Below are 19,105 nucleotides of genomic sequence, written 5' to 3' on the forward strand. Positions count from 1 at the left end.
CACAACCCCCAACTGACATCCCCCTACACAACTCCCCCACTGAGATCCCCCTACACAACTCCCCCACTGAGACCCCCCTACACAACTCCCCCACTGAGGTCCCCTACACAACCCCCAACTGACATCCCCCTACACAACTCCCCCACTGAGATCCCCCTACACAACTCCCCCACTGAGATCCCCCTACACAACCCTCCACTGACATCCCCCTACACAACTCCCCCACTGAGATCCCCTACACAACTCCCCCACTGAGGTCCCCCTACACAACTCCCCCACTGAGATCCCCCTACACAACTCCCCCAATGAGATCCCCACCCCTCATCAATCATGTTATAACATCAAGCTATTAAGTACACACTATGTTCGACCACGTGTTCTCCCTGTTGACAATAGAGTATTTGTACACCCACCTGTAACTAGGACATGTGGTAAGTACATCAGGTAAACACGCTGAAGTAGGACACGATGCTCCCTGTATCGATTGTCTATTCCGTGTTGGGGTCGACCGACCACATTCAGGGGTTTGGTGGCTGGTGTTTCGAGTTTCAGTCGTGGTAACTGTAACTTCTTTTGATTTTTCAACACTTGGGTGCCATTTTTTAGAATAATTTGCCAGTGAATTATTTATTACTCCTGCGGTTTATTCAATTTTATCCCACATTGAGCAAAGTTTATGTTTTAGCTTCTCACGGCAGAACTAATGTGTCTGATGTAATACCCAACTTTCCAAGAAGAGTAAAAGTTGTTTGAATTGTTTGTATATATAAATCAATATTGTCTTTGGTAAACAATCCGCGGTTCTTATCGACGAGGATCATGCTTTGTTTCGAAGAGTAGTTTCTAGGAAAGTGCAAGGTTCAGCAGTCTCCTGATAATTGACGCTGACAACAACTGAAGGGCAAAAGAGTTTGTTTGTAATGGAATGGGAAATCGAAAGAAACATTGTTAAATCTAATTGTTATGTCTATTTAACCATTACTCATTCCTGCAACAGTTTGTAAAAGGTAATCTATGGCTTAGTGGCTTTTGTGGCTTTGTGTAAAAATATATTGGTTCAATGAAGACAGGGGTAAAAAATAGATTTGGCAACCACATGACCCATACCATGTTTGAAATGTAAATTTTGTGCCCCCCAAAAGCAAATTAATTAATTTCAAATATTAAATACCCATGAGCAGTTGTGTATTAAACGTGTTTAATCAAATTATATGTTTTTTAAAGTAAGACCATGTAGAATTATTCTTATTTACATTTCACTGATTGGTTATATAATCGCTCACTTCAGATACGTTCATATGAAAATGAAACATGATAAAATCATATGTGTCAATGCCTATGATTAGGCAAAATGTATATTGAAATTTTCAGACAACAGACATATTACCTGATAAATGAGACTGGATTTTAGACAGATTGGCTGAAATGAAAATCTCATTTTAATTTTGCTCTATTTTGATTTTACTTAGTAACTTATCCAAGTATGCAGTGTACGTGATATATTGGAAACAATCTTATGTTACCAAATGTCAACACGTCACTGATTACGAGGGCTGGTCAAAAAGTTCTAAGCCTGACTAACGTTCAACTATGGGCCTTTTTAATCTGTTTAGGCCGTGTGTGTGTATTAGTGACAGCCAGTTGAACGTTACAAGGGCCCAAATGGACACACAAATGGAAAAGAACGAGTACCGAGCAAGCAGCAAGGTTTTTTTAATTTAGAGAAAAATACTCCCCAAGAAATTCATGACCGCATGTCACAAGTGTATGGGGATAGGTGTCCTAGCTATTCCACTGTTACACGTTAGGCAGCTATGTTTAAGGCTGGGAGAACAAGCCTTGAAGATGACCCTAGGTCTGGGCGTCCCTTAACTTCCATCAATGATGTTTCAATCAAGAAGATAGAAACACTGATACACCCAGATAGACATATTACCATTGCTGAACTTGAGGAAGACGCAGGTCTAAGCCATGGATTCATTGAAACTATTACTCATGAACATCTACAGATGAATAAAATATTTGCTCCTTGGATGCCAAGTTTCTAAATTCTATATTGAGGCAAAAAGGACAGTCACTGACAGAGACAATTTAGAACTAATTGAGGAGACCACGAAAACATCCAAACTGCGTGGATCGACGCTCATGATATTAATCACTGGATTGTCTGGTCCAGACTTGATTATTTACAGACCGCCGTCTTATAGCTGAGCGCGGCGTTAAACAACAAACCAACCAACCAACTTGCATAAGTTACATTGATCATCGTGAGATCAAAATGGAAATGATTAAATTAAGAAGTCTAATTCATTCAGTCAATCTGTCTAAAATCCAGTAACATTTTTCAAGCAATATGTACATTTTAGACATTGACTGTGACAAATACATCGTCCCATGCCCCAACTCAAACTCGTTGTCTACATTCATCGCGCGCCGTCTGCTCTTTACCGTGCCGGAAGTGATGTCACAAATGGATTGTTATAAGCTGTGTCACTGGGTCAGAGAAATGAGGTGAAGGTGGTCGTTGTCTTATATAACAACACTGATGCTCCTCTCACGGACTAGTATACTATATAGGTCCGTGCTCCTATATAAGATGCTATTTCAGTCTCGCGTCCAATGGGACTGACTATGAGACTATAGAAGGTGGGGCTGAGTTTGTTGGCTGTACTGCCGTAGATGTCTGTTATTATGGTGAAGGGTATGTGCTGGTAGAGCAAGGATCACGATCGGGGAGAATCGGAGATGCGAACCCACGAAAGACAGAAAAAAGCAGAAAACGTTAAGGAAAACGTTAATGTCTTACCCAAACCATTACTCTGTTTTAATGGGCAGTTGAGTTCTACCACATTAGTAGTACCATTTGCAGCACTGGAAGTAGTGTTTGTGGTGGTGGTAGTAGCACCAGCAGTTGTCGTAGGTGTAGTTACAGTGGTTGTGTAGTAACAGATGCAGTTGGTATGTGTGGACCGTAGATGGAATTTCTATTACGATGCCTTAAAATTTTCTGAGAAAGCAAAATCTCACAAGAGAATCTTGAAACTGAATTGATTTAAATATGAGCAAAAGTCCGAGACTTTGCTAGTTTTATCAACGATTGTTAATTTGTTCGCAATTAGGAGTGATTGAAGTATAATGGGTGTCTCCGCAAGTGTATTCTCGTCACGACTTGACCTCTGCCCCTCCCTGCGCGGGGATGGTTGTAAAGAAGATGTCGTGTCAGAAGAAGCCTCTACTAACTACCAATCAAACCGCCGTTTTGGAAGGCCAGATACTCCGACATTGTCGTCACGTTATGCATGAGATATTAACCACGCCCCACATCAAGAGAAGCATGAGATATGCGGAATATACACCACCCGGGCGCCACAGCACATCACATAAACTGTATCCTTGTTCGATGGGTGGTTGGGTGAGTGTGTGCATGCGTGCGTGCAGTATTGCAGTTACATCAGCTAGTCAGCTTAATGCAGGAGGAAAGCCTCAAGTGATGCAGGTCTCAGATGTTTACCACTTTTGTGATACCGACGAGCATGGGAATGGTGCTGACAAACCTAGAAACAGAATGAGGACGACTGTAGGATTCGAACCCACGATCATAGATAGGTTTTGGGCACGTCTTAAGGACGCCACAGCGAATTGCCCCGCCTTGGACGACTGGGCTTCCCGAACAACCATGGGCTGTAGTCATATTACTTATATTCATGAAACATTAATTAACGTTAAACTGCCAAAGAATTCGAGCACTAGTTGTTTTATGCCACACTCAGCATGGTTCAGCTTCATGACTACCTGTTATTAGGGGCCGACCAGGTGATAATCTGGAGGGGGATTTTGAATGGAGAGTAGATACTTTTTCAGCTCCATCTGCAAAATCAGATATTTTTTAAAATTTGAATATGAACCTAAATATCAACCTTTTAAAAGGCTCCATAAAACAACGTATTCCTTGTGGCACAATTACATTTTTTAACAGTCTGAAGCATAATTATATTTTCAAGCATTTTCTGGGACAGTTTATTTAGAATAACGTTACATGAAACATTGCGACAACGTACAAAGCAACGTTCCCTCAACGTAACTACGTTACCACAGCGTAAAATACGTTATCACGACGTAACGACGTAAAAATGACGTATCACAGCGTTACCCCACAGCGTTGTGACAAAATAAACGGAAGTCCACAAAATAATGTTGCATGGACGCAATATCACAACATTGTGACAACGTAACCATAACGCTGTCACATAGTGAAACTTGACATTTTTAGCTTGGCAGACAGGCAACACACTGCAATCACCAGCTCTTGTGTTAGTTTCTTACGATCCATTCTTGACATTGTATTGAATGCCACATTAAAGGGTACACATAGTTCTGTTATAATATACGATATACTCTTCAATTTCTCAGGATATTACGGCTTAAACCACAGCACCCTTCAACCTTTCAGATCTCGACTAATTCATTTCCAGCCCTTATCTGCATACTTCGTCGCAACACACGACTTGATAAATAGCGTCCCTGTGAAAGCTGTCTGTGGACAAAATCTTGTAACTATTTACACAAAGATTGAAGTCATGTCAAGGACGGAGCTGAAATAAAATAACAAATGTCCGCACTGAAATGGGAGGACGTGCGAGAATCACTAAATGTCGTCGACTGGTGATGAATGTTCTTCAGATAGTGTGGAGTCTGTTACCTGCTCAGAATATTACACGAGATATCATCAGATAAAGAGCACACAGCGAATATTGTTAGATTATAATTAACCGAGTTGATCGACTTCTGTCAGTGTATTTAAATCACAGAATCTTTTCAAGAAAACAGGTTTGTTCGCCAGTCTCATATTCGTCATCAACAGACCCATTAAGATCCGGGGTAGAATAGGTCTTCAGCAACACATGCTTGCCGTAAAAGGCGACTATGCTTGTCGTAAAAGGCGACTGACAGAATCGGGTGGATGGCTCGCTATTCCAATTGCGTGGATCTATGCCCATGATATCAATCACTGGATTGTCTTGTCCAGACTCGATTATTAATAGACCGCCGTCAAAATGGTGGAATATTGCCGAGTGCGGCGTTTAACAACAAACAAACAAACCATTCAAACAGTTATACAGATAGTAATGTAACTAGGCAATTGGTTGGTTCAACCGATAATCTTGAACTTGAACACAACCCGGTAACAGATCTGCATGTTTTCAATCCGACAATTAAACCTTTCGGTTTTTTTCCGATAAGTAACAACTCTAATTGTTCTATCTCTACCCTGACTCGTATGAGTAGCATCTCTACCGTAGGTAAATGGAGAGGAGAGATGAGGTCAGTTCAATACCATGTCGATTTATTGATCTTCTGCCTTAGACTCATGGTTTTCAATTACGATGCAGTTACCTCCATAGAGGTTATCGCGCGAGTGTGCTTGGGTAAATATTCTGTATTAGGAATAAACTTTGCTTTTATCGAGCCTTATCGACCTGAATACATAGTGTTTATTCCAAGGACAGGATATTTACCATCTCCAAACACACACGCGTGATCAACAACCGCTTTATCATATAATGTCATTCTTCAAATCTGTGCTCGAAAAATCCATTCCCACCTCCCACAAACAAAATTAAACACTGCCTAAACATTACAAATTGTCCAGGAATTTGCTATATTACGTCAGAAGGTAAGTGATGTGTCAGTCGGACAGTGACAACAGTCAATATAGTTCCAACTGAAACCTGTTTCTTATATACAGTGGCGTAACTACATTCAGGCATAACAACAATTGGCAACATTAATTGTTTCTACTTGCCTTTCGCGGCAATCCAGTTGTCTGTTCGCTAGAGTAACTGCCCTTTATCAAAGGGAAGCTACTGTAACCCTAGTCTATTAAACTGGTTCCGCTGTTGGTACGCGACGCAAGCTTTGCGCGATTAACAGGTTTAGTAGACAGAAACCCGAATGACAAGGGCGACGCCATGTTTGTTTGTTAACACTGAAAGTTGTCCCTACTTGACTTTTAATATTTGCATATCTATCGGCACATGACCCCCAACGGATATCGTTTTTATCTAACAACCCACCAACATCTACGTCTTTGACTCGTCTGCTCGAAATTGACTCCGCGGATAAGTCGCATCTGCAAAAGAAGTTGTAGATTGATTGGTTTGTTGGTACGTATACAGACTCTGAAACAAATATGTTTAATACAGTTTAGACTATTTGGCAAGTCTATATAAGAGAGTATCTTGGCTCCTTTTTATTATATTTCACAATTGTAATTTAACAACTGTTTTTATCTGTAAAATATTTCAAAGACGAGATGTTAGTCTAAGTTAACTTAGAGCAGCATAATGTCTGGGTAATCACTGCACCGTGACTGCCTTCAACCTTCAGTAACTACACGGCCGACGTCACACACGCAATGCTCCATGTATGTGCTTTGTTTTGTAACAAGCCGAAAGAGTTTGCAACGATCCCCGAAAGCTGGCAAGGGCTTCAATCTGACGCAAGATCTTATTGTAAAGGTCTGTAATCCTGGGGGTTGGTGAAATACGATGCTCCCTACACTTGTGTACTAGCGATCTCCAAGGGCACCCCAACCGCTCAGGTGTAAACAGAGGCAAATACCTGTACCGGCACACGTTTGTATATACTGCATCCCAGATAGACTTGGGCAAGTCTCTAAGGCAATACTTAGTTTAACTCATAATGTCTAGATTATGTAAATAATAATAACACATTGTCCCTATAAGAGACTGGGGATTATTAGGATAGAATTACCACACATGGACTTATCTTTCAGTTAGCCTTGGAGCAAGGCTACATCCCAGAGGGCTGTGTCCATTTTGTATTGTATGGTGATGTTAATGTGTGTCATATGTTACATATACACAATGCACTGTTTCTAAAGGCTGTTCAGCATTGTAACATGCACACATGATCTTTTCATGATGTAGATGTCTTCTGGAAGTCAATTTGTGTTATATATCTACCAGTATTGTGTTATTTAAGTCTATGCAATTCATTAATACAAATTTCCGTTTTCCCAGAACCCCTTTAACTCGTTTAAGTTTCCTCTGCTCGGCAGGATTCCGAACTACCGACCACATCTTTTTCGGAGAGGATGATAGTGCTATGACGTCACAGTTATTCACTGACTTCCGGTGCAGCTCGGGGACATTCTCATTCTGCCAACATTCTGCCAACATTCTGTCTTTTTTCCGGGCTTAACGGAAAGAGCCGAACGTGAGACTTGGAATTCTTTTCTCCTCTGTCACGTGGCACGTACAGTGCTGATAGACCTTGGTATTTTTTATTGAATGGCAACGTAAGTATTGTCATCATATATGAATGTTGCTGTTTCCATTCTCGTATTTGTTACTGAGAAATAAATGGTTGATGATCTATTCCTGTTTTTATCTTGAAGGGTGCCCCCGAGTAGTATCCCAGACTAGAACCGCCGCGTAGAATCCTACATTAGAACCCCCTAAGTAGACTCCCAGAATAGAATCCTACACTAGAACCCCTGAGTAGAATTCCACACTAGAACCCCCGAGTAGAATCCCACACTAGAACCCCCGAGTAGAATTCCACACTAGAACCCCCGACTAGAATCCCACACTAGAACCCCGAGTAGAATCCTACACTAGAACTCCGAAGTAGAATCCCACACTAGAACCCCCGCCTAGAATCCCACACGAGAAACCCCGAGTAGAATCACACAAAAGAACCCCCGAGTAGAACCCCACACAAGAATCCCGAGTAGAATCCCACATTATAACCCCCGAGTAGTATCCCCGATTGAACCCCGAGTAGAATTTAACACTAGAACCCACGACTAGAATCCCACACTAGAACCCCCGAGTAGAATCCCACACTAGAACCCCCGAGTAGAACCCCACACTAGAATCCCGAGTAGAATCCCACATTATAACCCCCGAGTAGAATACCACACTAGAACCCCCGAGTAGTATCCCCGATTGAACCCTGAGTAGAATTCAACACTAGAACCCCCGACTAGAATCCCACACTCGAACCCCCGAGTAGAATCCCACACTAGAAACCCACACTAGAACCCCGAGTAGAATCCCACACATCGAACCCCCGAGTAGAACCCCACACTAGAATCCCGAGTAGAATCCCACATTAGAGCGCCCGAGTAGAATACCACACTAGAACCCCCGAGTAGTATCCCCGATTGAACCCCGAGTAGATTTCCACACTAGAACCCCCGAGTAGAATCCCACACTAGAACCCCGAGTAGAATCCCACACTAGAACCACGAGTAGAATTCTAGACTAGAATCCCCGAGTAGAATCCCACACTAGAACCCCAGACTAGAACCCCTGAGTAGAATCCCACACTAGAACCCCCAAGTAGACTCCTAGAATAGAATCCCACACTAAGATCCTACACTAGCCCCGAGTAGAACCCCACATTAGAATCCTGCACTAGAACCCCACACTAGAATCCCAAACTAGAACCCTGAGTAGAATCTCCCACTAGAACCTCCGAGTAGATCCCCACACTAGAACCCCCGGGTAGACTCCCAGAATAGAATCCCACACTAGAATCCTACACTAGCCCCGAGTAGAACCCTACACTAGAATCCTGCACTAGAACCCCCGACTAGAATCCCACACTAGAACTCCGAGTAGAATCCAACACTAGAACCCCCGACTAGAATCCCACAGTAGAACCCCCGACTAGAATCCCACACTAGAACTCCCGAGTAGAATCCCACACTAGAACCCCCGAGTAGAATCCCACACTAGAAACCCACACTAGAACCCCGAGTAGAATCCCACATTAGAACCCCCGAGTAGAATCCCACACTAGAATCCCCGAGTAGAATCCCACACTCGAACCCCCGAGTAGTATCCCCGATTGAACCCCGAGTAGAATTCCACATTAGAACCCCCGAGTAGAATTCCACACTAGAACTTGAGTAGAATCCCACACTAGAACCCCCAAGTAGAATCGCACACTAGAACCCCAAAGAAGAATCCCACACTAGAACCCCCGAGTAGAATCCCACACCAGAACCCCCAGTAGAATCCCACACTAGAACCCCGAGTAGAATCCACAGTAGAATCCCACACTAGAACCCCGAGTAGAATCCACACTAGAACCCCGAGTAGAATGCACACTAGAACCCCGAGTAGAGGGGACTGATTGGATCGGGTTGTCAGGCCCGGTGATTGTTTGTCAATCATACCCTGAGGGCGTGGCACCTTGTTCATGATATCAACCACAATAGTTTGTCTAGTTATTGACTCGGTCATTTCCAGGCCATTGGCTAAATGTGGAATATTGCAAAGTGAGTCGTTGAACAACCAACCAACAAACAAAAATATCCGGCGTTGACATGGTACAGATCTTCAGAAAATAGTTATGTCCAATCCATCTCAGACATGGAGCGACGTGGTATTATAAATTCAAACCATACATTTTCTCCAGTGTACATATAAATGTAGTTGTAAAACTTAAGTTACGAGAAGAGAAAACAGAAAAGAATCGCTTGTTGCATTTTAAATTTCAATTATTATTCTATTCTGGGAAAACATTTCATTTATTTGAAATAGGCAGCTTATCGCTTCCTTATTTCGGAGTTAATATACTCAACATATTTCTGTGGTCATGTGTGTGTAAATAACAATCTTGCATTTGTTTCAAGGTCACTTTTTAGGGATTATTTCTGTCACAGCAGCACCACGTTTGTATGAGGCCCATGGCGTCGTGCCAGACAGCAGCCACTGTATCTGCTCCATCCAGCCAGCTATTCTGGGGCAGCTATCTGGCTGGCCTGCAGAGTGGCAATATCATCTCACACAGACCGGGATTCCTTCAATGCAGACCGTTTTAACATGTAACGATTCAGCCAAAAGGCCACACGTACTGTTATCGATGTATAAATCTCTCCTTACAATATTTTATATATTTTTTAAGGAAAGTGATCTGTATACTTCACATTGAAACACGTTAACAGGATTTCATCGGATCCTTCCAGGGAAAATATATCGCGTACTTTGTTCGAAACAAATAGACTGCCGATATAAGACACAAAAATGTTACTCGTTTGTTTGTGTCGACTGAAACGATGTATTGTGTTGCCGATGTGTTAAGCATTGTATTTAAGACAATAACAGTGAGTGAGTGAGTGAATGAGCAATATTCCAGCAATATCAGGGCGGGGGACACCAGAAATGGGCTTCACACATTGTACCCATGTCGGGAATCGAACCCGGGTCTTCCGCGTGACGAGCTAACGCTTTAACCACAAGGCTACCCGACCGCCCCTCAAGACAATAACGTTAAAGCCCTCGTTCGTGTCATCATAACATGTAACATATGTTCTACTCGGGCGTTCTACTCGGTGGCACTGGTTCGGATCGTATCTAGGGCTTCTACACTGCATGGTGCTGACAAACGTAGAAACATTATCGTTGCTAACTTGGAGTCGAACCGACGATCATAGATTTCTAGCGTGCCCATGGGACGCACCTCTGCATAGCGAATTGCGGTGCCTTAGACGCCACACGTGCTAACTCCAGACTAGAACACCGTCTAGATTACCAACAGAATTGCCGTGTAGAATATCAAACTAGAATCCCGAACAGAGTCTCAAACTAGAAACCCCATATAGAATCCCAGACAAGAACCCCCGAGTAGAACCCCACATTAGAACCCCCGAGTAGAATCCCCGAGTGGAACCGAGTAAAATTCCAGTGTAGAACCACCAAGTATAATTCCACACTAGAACCCCCGAGTAAAACCTCCGAGTAGAACCCCCGAGTAGAACCTCCGAGTAGAACCCCCGAGTAGAAACGCCGAGTAGAACCCCCGAGTAGAATCCCCGAGGGGAACCGAGTTAAATCCCAGAGTAGAACCACCAAGTATAATTCCACACTAGAACCCCCGAGTAGAACCTCCGAGTAGAACCCCCGAGTAGAACCCCCGACTTGAAACGCCGAGTAGAACCCCCGAGTAGAAACCCCTATTAGAAAATTCGAGTAGAACCCCCGAGTAGAAACCCCGAGTAGAATCCCCGAGGAGAACCACCAAGTAGATCCTCCGAGTAGAACCTCTCAGTAGAAACCCCGAGTAGAAACCCCGAATAGAAACCCCGAGTAGAAACCCCGAGTAGAAACCCTGAGTAGAATCCCCGAGTGGAACCGAGTAAAATCCCGGAGTAGAACCACCAAGTAGAATTCAACACTAGAACCCCGAGTAGAAACATCTGAAACCAGTATCACTTCGGACTTTCCTACAACATTAGGCTGACACGTCGTGATACAGCGGCGCTCAACCCAACTCACTCACTCAATCACTCACTTCTGGTGAAAGATTCTACTCGGTTCTAATACGAGGTTCAACCGTAAGGTTATAGTTCTCATCAGAGACAATCTTGTTCAGATTGAAATGGATTGGGAACAGGTTATCCAACTTAGGACTCCTCTCCATGGTGCTTACAAAAGCTTGTACAGTAAATCAAGGAAAACAGAAAAAGAAGTGTTTAGATATATATATCCGAAGTTCGGATTGAACAATATTCCAGTTATTTATTGATGTAGGAGGTAAACCTTAAGTGACGCAGTTCGAGAAGGTTCACGACTAGGATGAAAGCTTCAAGCATGGGTCAGTTTCTCAAGAACCAATGATATTAGCGGAGTGAATTTGACCACCATTTCAAGCTTGACTAATCTACATACTTCCATTATGCGCGACACAAATGTCGTTGAAATCGTTAATTCAGAAATGTGTTGACACTTTTGCTGACACAGCAGTCTATACCAGCTTGTATGCGTCAGTAGACAACTAGTCATAGCACTGCAGATGGTGTGTTGATTTCCATGTATCGATGGTAAGCCTGAGGAAAGTCGGTCAAAGTCCACGTCACACACAGGTGTCGTTATCTACCAGCACAGGGCACAGTTGTTGTGAATCGAAGAAGGGCTGACACATCGAGCTGTTTGTTGTTGGGAAGACGAAGCCCTAGATCGCATGGTTTTCTTCGCGTGGGGTCTTGTTGTTTGTTGTTTTGAGGACAACGTCTGGGGTCACTCGGGTTGTTTGTTGGTGAGAGTGAAAACGGCCGTACAGCATGGCCTATGAATGTACACCACCAACAACACATAACCTAGGAATGATCAACAAAAACACACGACCTAAGAAGAATCTTCAACAGCAACACGCAACTTAAGAATCAATAACAACAGCAACACACAACTTCAGAATGTACACCAACAGTAACACACGACCTAAGAATCTACACCAACAGTAACACACGGCCTAAGAATCTACACCAACAGTAACACATGACCTAAGAATCTACACCAACAGTAACACATGACCTAAGAATCTACACCAACAGTAACACACGACCTAAGAATCTACACCAACAGCAACACACGGCCTAAGAATCTACAACAACAGCAACACACGACCTAAGAATCTATAACAACAGCAACACACGACTTAAGAATCTATAACAACATCAACATACAACTTAAGAATCTATAACAACAGCAACACACAACTTAAGAATCTATAACAACAGCAACACACAACTTAAGAATCTATAACAACAGCAACACACAACTTAAGAATCTATAACAACAGCAACACACAACTTAAGAATCTATAACAGCAGCAACACACAACTTAAGATTCTATAACAACGGCAACACACAACTTAAAAATCTATAACAACAGCAACACACGACTTAAGAATCTATAACAACAGCAACACACAACTTAAGAATCTATAACAACAGCAACACACGACTTAAGAATCTATAACAACAGCAACACACAACTTAAGAATCTATAACAACAGCAACACACAACTTAAGAATCTATAACAATAGCAACACACAACTTAAGAATCTACACCAACAGTAACACACAACTTAAGAATCTACAACAACAGCAACACACAACTTAAGAATCGACAGCATGACACGGCCTAAGAACTTCTACGCAAACAGCAACACGTATACGCGACCTAAACGACTTTACACATACAACAATAGCAACACACGAACATTATACTAACATCAATGCGCTTTACACATGTAGCACAACACGTTACACTAACATCACTCGTTGTACTAACAACATCACACTTCACACTAACATCACACGTTACACTAACAACATAACACTTCACACTAACAAGAACACACGTTACACTGACAACATCACATCTTACACAAAAACATCACACTTTACACTGGCATCGCTTTACACTAACATCACTCGTTGTCTAAAAACATAACACTTCACACTAACAAGAACACACGTTACACTAACAATATAACACTTTACACTAACAAGAACACACGTTACACTGACATCATCACATCTTACACAACAACGTCACACTTTACACTGGCATCGCTTTACACTAACATCACTCGTTGTCTAAAAACATAACACTTTACACTAACAAGAACACACGTTACACTAACAACATAACTCTTTACACTAACAAGAACACACGTTACACTAACAACATCACATCTTACACAACAACATCACATTTTACACTGGCATCGCTTTACACTAACATCACTCGTTGTACTAACAACATCACACTTCACACTAACATCACACGTTACACTAACAATATAACACTTTACACTAACAAGAACACACGTTACACTGACATCATCACATCTTACACAACAACGTCACACTTAACACTGGCATCGCTTTACACTAACATCAACACATGTACATTAACACCAAGTCATGACACGCTGTTTAGTTGTCACAAACTGTGTTCACAAAAAAATTCTAATCTTGAGATAACAATCTTCCAGCGAAATTAACACTGACTAAGACACAGTCCATATTTGTCAGGGAGATGTTTTTCATTTGCTACGGAAAGTAGACACAACATCACAACACATGGAAGTCGAGTCTATGGTCGATTGTTGCTGTTGGCGTAAAGTATTAGGTCGAGTGTCGCTTTTAGTGTCGTATTTGGCTGTTAATGTAAAGTCTTGTGACGTGTGTGGCTGCTGAGATAAAGTCTTATGACGTGTGTGGCTGCTGAGATGAAGTCTTGTGACGTGTGTGGCTGCTGAGGTAAAGTCTTATGACGTGTCTGGCTGCTAAGGTGAAGTCTTGTGACGTGTGTGGCTGCTGAGGTAAAGTCTTATGACGTGTGTGGCTGCTGAGATAAAGTCTTATGACGTGTGTGTCTGTTGAGGTAAAGTCTTATGAGGTGTCTGGCTGCTAAGGTAAAGTCTTATGACGTGTGTGGCTGTTGAGGTAAAGTCTTGTGACGTGTGTGGCTGCTGAGGTAAAGTCGTATGACGTGTGTGGCTGTTGAGGTAAAGTCTTATGTCGTGTGTGGCTGTTAGTGTAAAGTCTTATGTCGTGTGTGGCTGTTAGTGTAAAGTCTTATGTCGTGTGTGGCTGTTAGTGTAAAGTCGTATGTCGTGTGTGGCTGTTAGTGTAAACTCTTATGTCGTGTGTGGCTGTTAGTGTAAAGTCTTATGTCGTGTGTGGCTGTTAGTGTAAAGTCTTATGTCTTGTGTGGCTGTTAGTGTAAAGTCTTATGTCGTGTGTGGCTGCTGAGGTAAAGTCGTATGACGTGTGTTGCTGTTGAGGTAAAGTCTTATGACGTGTGTGGCTGTTAGTGTAAAGTCTTATGTCGTGTGTGGCTGTTAGTGTAAAATCTTATGTCGTGTGTGGCTGTTAGTGTAAAGTCTTATGTCGTGTGTGGCTGTTAGTGTAAAGTCTTATGACGTGTGTGTCTGTTGAGGTAAAGTCTTATGACGTATGTGGCTGTTGGGGTGAAGTCTTATGTCGTGTGTGGCTGTAAGTGTAAAGTCTTATGTCTTGTGTGGCTGTTAGTGTAAAGTCTTATGTCGTGTGTGGCTGTTAGTGTAAAGTCTTATGTCGTGTGTGGCTGTTAGTGTAAAGTCTTATGTCGTGTGTTGCTGTTGAGGTAAAGTCTTATGACGTGTTTGCCTGTTTATGTAAAGCTTAAAGTCGTGTGTGGTTGTCTGTGTAAAGTCCTAGGTGAAATTGGGTTATGAAGCACTTATATAGCGACGTGCATGCACGTGTGTGTGTTTGGGGTTGAGGGATAGGGGGTGGGGGGGGGGGGGGGGGGGATTGGTGGGGGGCTGCTTGTACTAGAACTAGAGCGGACTAATGCTGATTGTATAGTGCTAGCCCACTGAGATACCACGCCACAGTTTTACATAAATACCCAACTCAGACACAGTATACTGACTCCGAGCCGACCAGTCCTTGTTTTAGCCCATTAACGCCGAGCGCCAGGCTTAGTAACAACAAGCACCATCTTTTAACGTCTATTGGTGTGACCCGACCGGGGATCGAGCCCCAGCCTTCCGCTCTTTGGGCGGACGCGCTACCACCAGACCACGGAGGCGGTCTGAAAAGTCGTAGATCGTGTGTGGTTGTAAGTGTGAAGTCTTAAGTCGAGTGTCTGATTTTGTAGCTATTCCATCTCAGAGCCTGTTTTTATTATGTATTAGAATTTTAATGTGAGCATAATGTGTAATTTCGTTGCTGTTGGTATATACCCCAGTCTCAGGTGGCTATAGTGGAATGAATGGATTTAGTGCACATTAGTAGACAGTAACTGTTGTAATGTCAAAAATGCTAATTCAATTATACTGCCACGCCCATATTTACATTTAACACGACAGCACATACAGGCTTCAGACCACCCTAATAACTCTCTGTTTCTATTATAGTTTGAAAGAAATATTCTTTCAATGAGATACCCCTCTGTAAACTAGGCCAGGACTGACGTTGACAAAACAAATCCCAACAATATACGTTAAAAAAGAATAACCGGTATTCCTCTCCTACCCGTCCTGGTCTGCGTCAGTGAAAGAGGCCTATTGAGCTCCATGTGTTTAGCTGGAGAATCACGACCTCTATTTCCACACAACAGAAGATCGTGTTTGTAGACGTTAGGCACGGCCAACCATGACGGTGTTCTCGCTACGCATATTGAGCTTAAAGGAACAATGCTAACACCAGTGTTTGCAAAAGTCGGTTAATCCTTATCTGTCTGTCTGCTTAGGCCTCAATGTGTCGTATGATCTGGAGCATACAAACCAAGGGTAGAATGTATGAACGTCGATCCATGCATGTGGTCAACGATGGCAAACAACCTGGTGGACCAACACGAGAATTTCTTTTATCTGACATTTTCTTACCCGAGTTGGGGTGGTAGAGTAGCCTAGTGGTTAAAGAGTTTGCTCGTCACGTCGAAGACCCGGGTTCGATTCCCCACATGGGTACAATGTGTAAAGCCCATTTCTGGTGTCCCCCGCCGTGATGTTGCTGGGATATTGCTACGAGCCTTTATTTAAGTGTAGTAAAACGTACTACACGCGCTTATTGCAGACGTGAGTTAATTAATTACGAGAAGAAGATTCTTCACTCACTCACTCACTCATTGGATGGATGTGCAGTTTGCACAGTAATAAAGGCCAAAATGTATTACTGTCGTCACGTCAGCTCATCCTAAAACTGTTGAATATCAATTTCAGCTTCACAAATTTCATCCAATAGAAGCCATTGGAAGCAAATGCTCATATTATTTTGCTCCTGAAAGAAGAACGTTTATCTTTGTTTAGTTTTGTGAGGTATCACAAAAATGTATACTTTTCACTGACAAAATTACCCTGTTGACAAGTTCATCTTCATGAGGACGGATTAGTTTCCATGGTGATTATTTGAAGTAACAAACATGTGGCATATGTCATCGTATCCCAATTGCGTGGATCAATGCTCATGATGTCAATCACTGGATTGTCTGGTCCAGACTCGATTATTTACAGACCACCGTCATATAGCTGGAATATTGCTGAGTGCGGCGTTAACAACAAACAAACAAACAAACAAACTACACATCCATGGACTTTTCTTTCAGTACAGCCTTGGAGCACGGCTACCCACCCAACGTACAGAAGGAAGAGTAATTTCAGTTACAAATGTTTTCATGAAGTTCAGGCCTCCAGACCTCCATATTATTGAAGTAAATATATCAGATAAACCTCATTTACACAACTCTCATCACACCACCTTTTGTGGGCTATCGTGACCAATGGAAAGTTTTACAAGGGTCTAAGGATTACCCTATTTTGACATGATATTGCCGTTATCGGTGGACCGAAGGCTGATAAACAGAACTTGTTTACAAGCTCGGGTCCAAAGTCCAGCATCTCTCGCAGGAGGTATCTGATATTTCTGTCTCTGGAATCCACCACAGGCGCATGCGCAAGGAGGAACTGATCCGTCAGCGGAGAGATGCGTACTGTATATGCTGCTCGCTTGGTGCCGTACCTCACTGAACTTCTCACTGATTTCTCACAATACTATAAGACTGTTTCAATTACAGAAATTTCATTGCTTGCTTTATCCATCTTTTATCCCAGAAAACATTCGCCGTGGTTCATACGATAAATGTGTATTTTTCTCTCAAACTGTTGACATTACTATATGTGGGAGCTTAGGGACAGGTCAATGTTAAGAATAATTAGTTTGTTTTGGAAATGTAGATAGATCGATGTTTCGACATTATATAACACTGGTTCTAGCATTGATTACCATTCAGCCTCCGTCAATGGGCGGAGTTGGGTACACATGTGTTGGGGGGCATGACATCGATAACTATCTTACTGTATTGATGACTCGGGATTATATCATTATAATGCCTTCGCGCTATTGTTGCAGTTAATTCTGGCCAGGAATCATTGGCCGGTCTGAAGGCGCATCTTGTGCTTGTACAACTGACGCAACTGTAGGCCATTACGCAAAGTTAGATATCAACCATTACATCTGGTTGAAGTCTGAGAAATCACTTGAATATGATTCTCTTAGTAGAATCAATAGATTCAAGTGATTACATCGTTATTGAATGTGCTTCATAGACAATTCAAGTTTGTATATCAATATTATTCTATACAATAACGTGGGCACCAAAACTATGAATCGTGTCTGTAAATACCGGTTGATCTGACACGTGGGGTGGGGGAGTTAGGTTCGGTAATTAATGTGTGTTTGGGGGTTAAGTTCGGTAATTAATGTGTGTTTGGGGGTTAGGTTCGGTAATTAATGAGTGTTTGGGGGTTAGGTTCGGTAATTAATGAGTGTTTGGGGGTTAGGTTCGGTAATTAATGTGGGTTTGGGGGTTAGGTTCGGTACTTAATGTGTGTTTGGGGGTTAGGCTCGGTAATTAATGTGTGTTTGGGGGTTAGGTTCGGTAATTAATGTGTGTTTGGGGGTTAGGTTCGGTAATTAATGTGTGTTTGGGGGTTAGGTTCGGTAATTAATGTGAAAGTTACAGAGGGCAAAAATACAACATTTCAGGGCTGGGAGTTATGAAGTAGATGGGGATTATGGGATTGAGAGAAAGGGGTGGGGCGATGGCTAGGTAAGTGGGTGGGTGGGTGGATGGGAAGAATGGGATGGAGAGAAAGGTGTGGCGCATTTGTCTAGGTAGGTGGTGGTGTTATGAAGGAGATGGGGAGTATGGGATGGAGAGATGGGGGTCGGGGGATGGCTAGGTAGGTGGTGGTGTTATGAAGGAGATGGGAAGAATGGGCTGGAGAGATAGGGTCGGGGGATGGCTAGGTAGGTGATGGTGTTATGAAGGAGATGGGGAGTATGGGATGGAGAGATAGGGGTCGGGGGATGGCTAGGTAGGTGGTGGTGTTATGAAGGAGATGGGGAGTATGGGATGGAGAGATGGGGTCGGGCGATGGCTAGGTAGGTGGTGGTGTTATGAAGGAGATGGGGAGTATGGGATGGAGAGATGGGGTCGGGCGATGGCTAGGTAGGTGGTGGTGTTATGAAGGAGATGGGGAGTATGGGATGGAGAGATAGGGTCGGGGGATGGCTAGGTAAGTGGTGGTGTTATGAAGGAGATGGGGAGTATGGGATGGAGAGATAGGGTCGGGGGATGGCTAGGTAGGTGGTGGTGTTATGAAGGAGATGGGGAGTATGGGATGGAGAGATGGGGTCGGGCGATGGCTAGGTAGGTGGTGGTGTTATGAAGGAGATGGGGAGTATGGGATGGAGAGATGGGGTCGGGCGATGGCTAGGTAAGTGG

General features: G+C 42.9%; 1 long non-coding RNA gene across 1 annotated transcript; it reads left to right on the forward strand.

The window, feature by feature from the left end:
* The first annotated feature begins 5,965 nt into the window (after positions 1–5,965).
* LOC125378338 lies at positions 5,966–7,398 on the forward strand. The gene is made up of 2 exons (XR_007220205.1): positions 5,966–6,164; positions 7,082–7,398. It is a non-coding gene; the product is annotated as an uncharacterized LOC125378338 (long non-coding RNA).
* The last annotated feature ends 11,707 nt before the right edge of the window (positions 7,399–19,105 follow it).

Source organism: Haliotis rufescens, unplaced genomic scaffold, assembly GCF_023055435.1.
Source record: "Haliotis rufescens isolate VD_foot unplaced genomic scaffold, xgHalRufe1.0.p SCAF_12, whole genome shotgun sequence".
NCBI classification, from domain to species: Eukaryota; Metazoa; Mollusca; class Gastropoda; order Lepetellida; family Haliotidae; genus Haliotis; species Haliotis rufescens.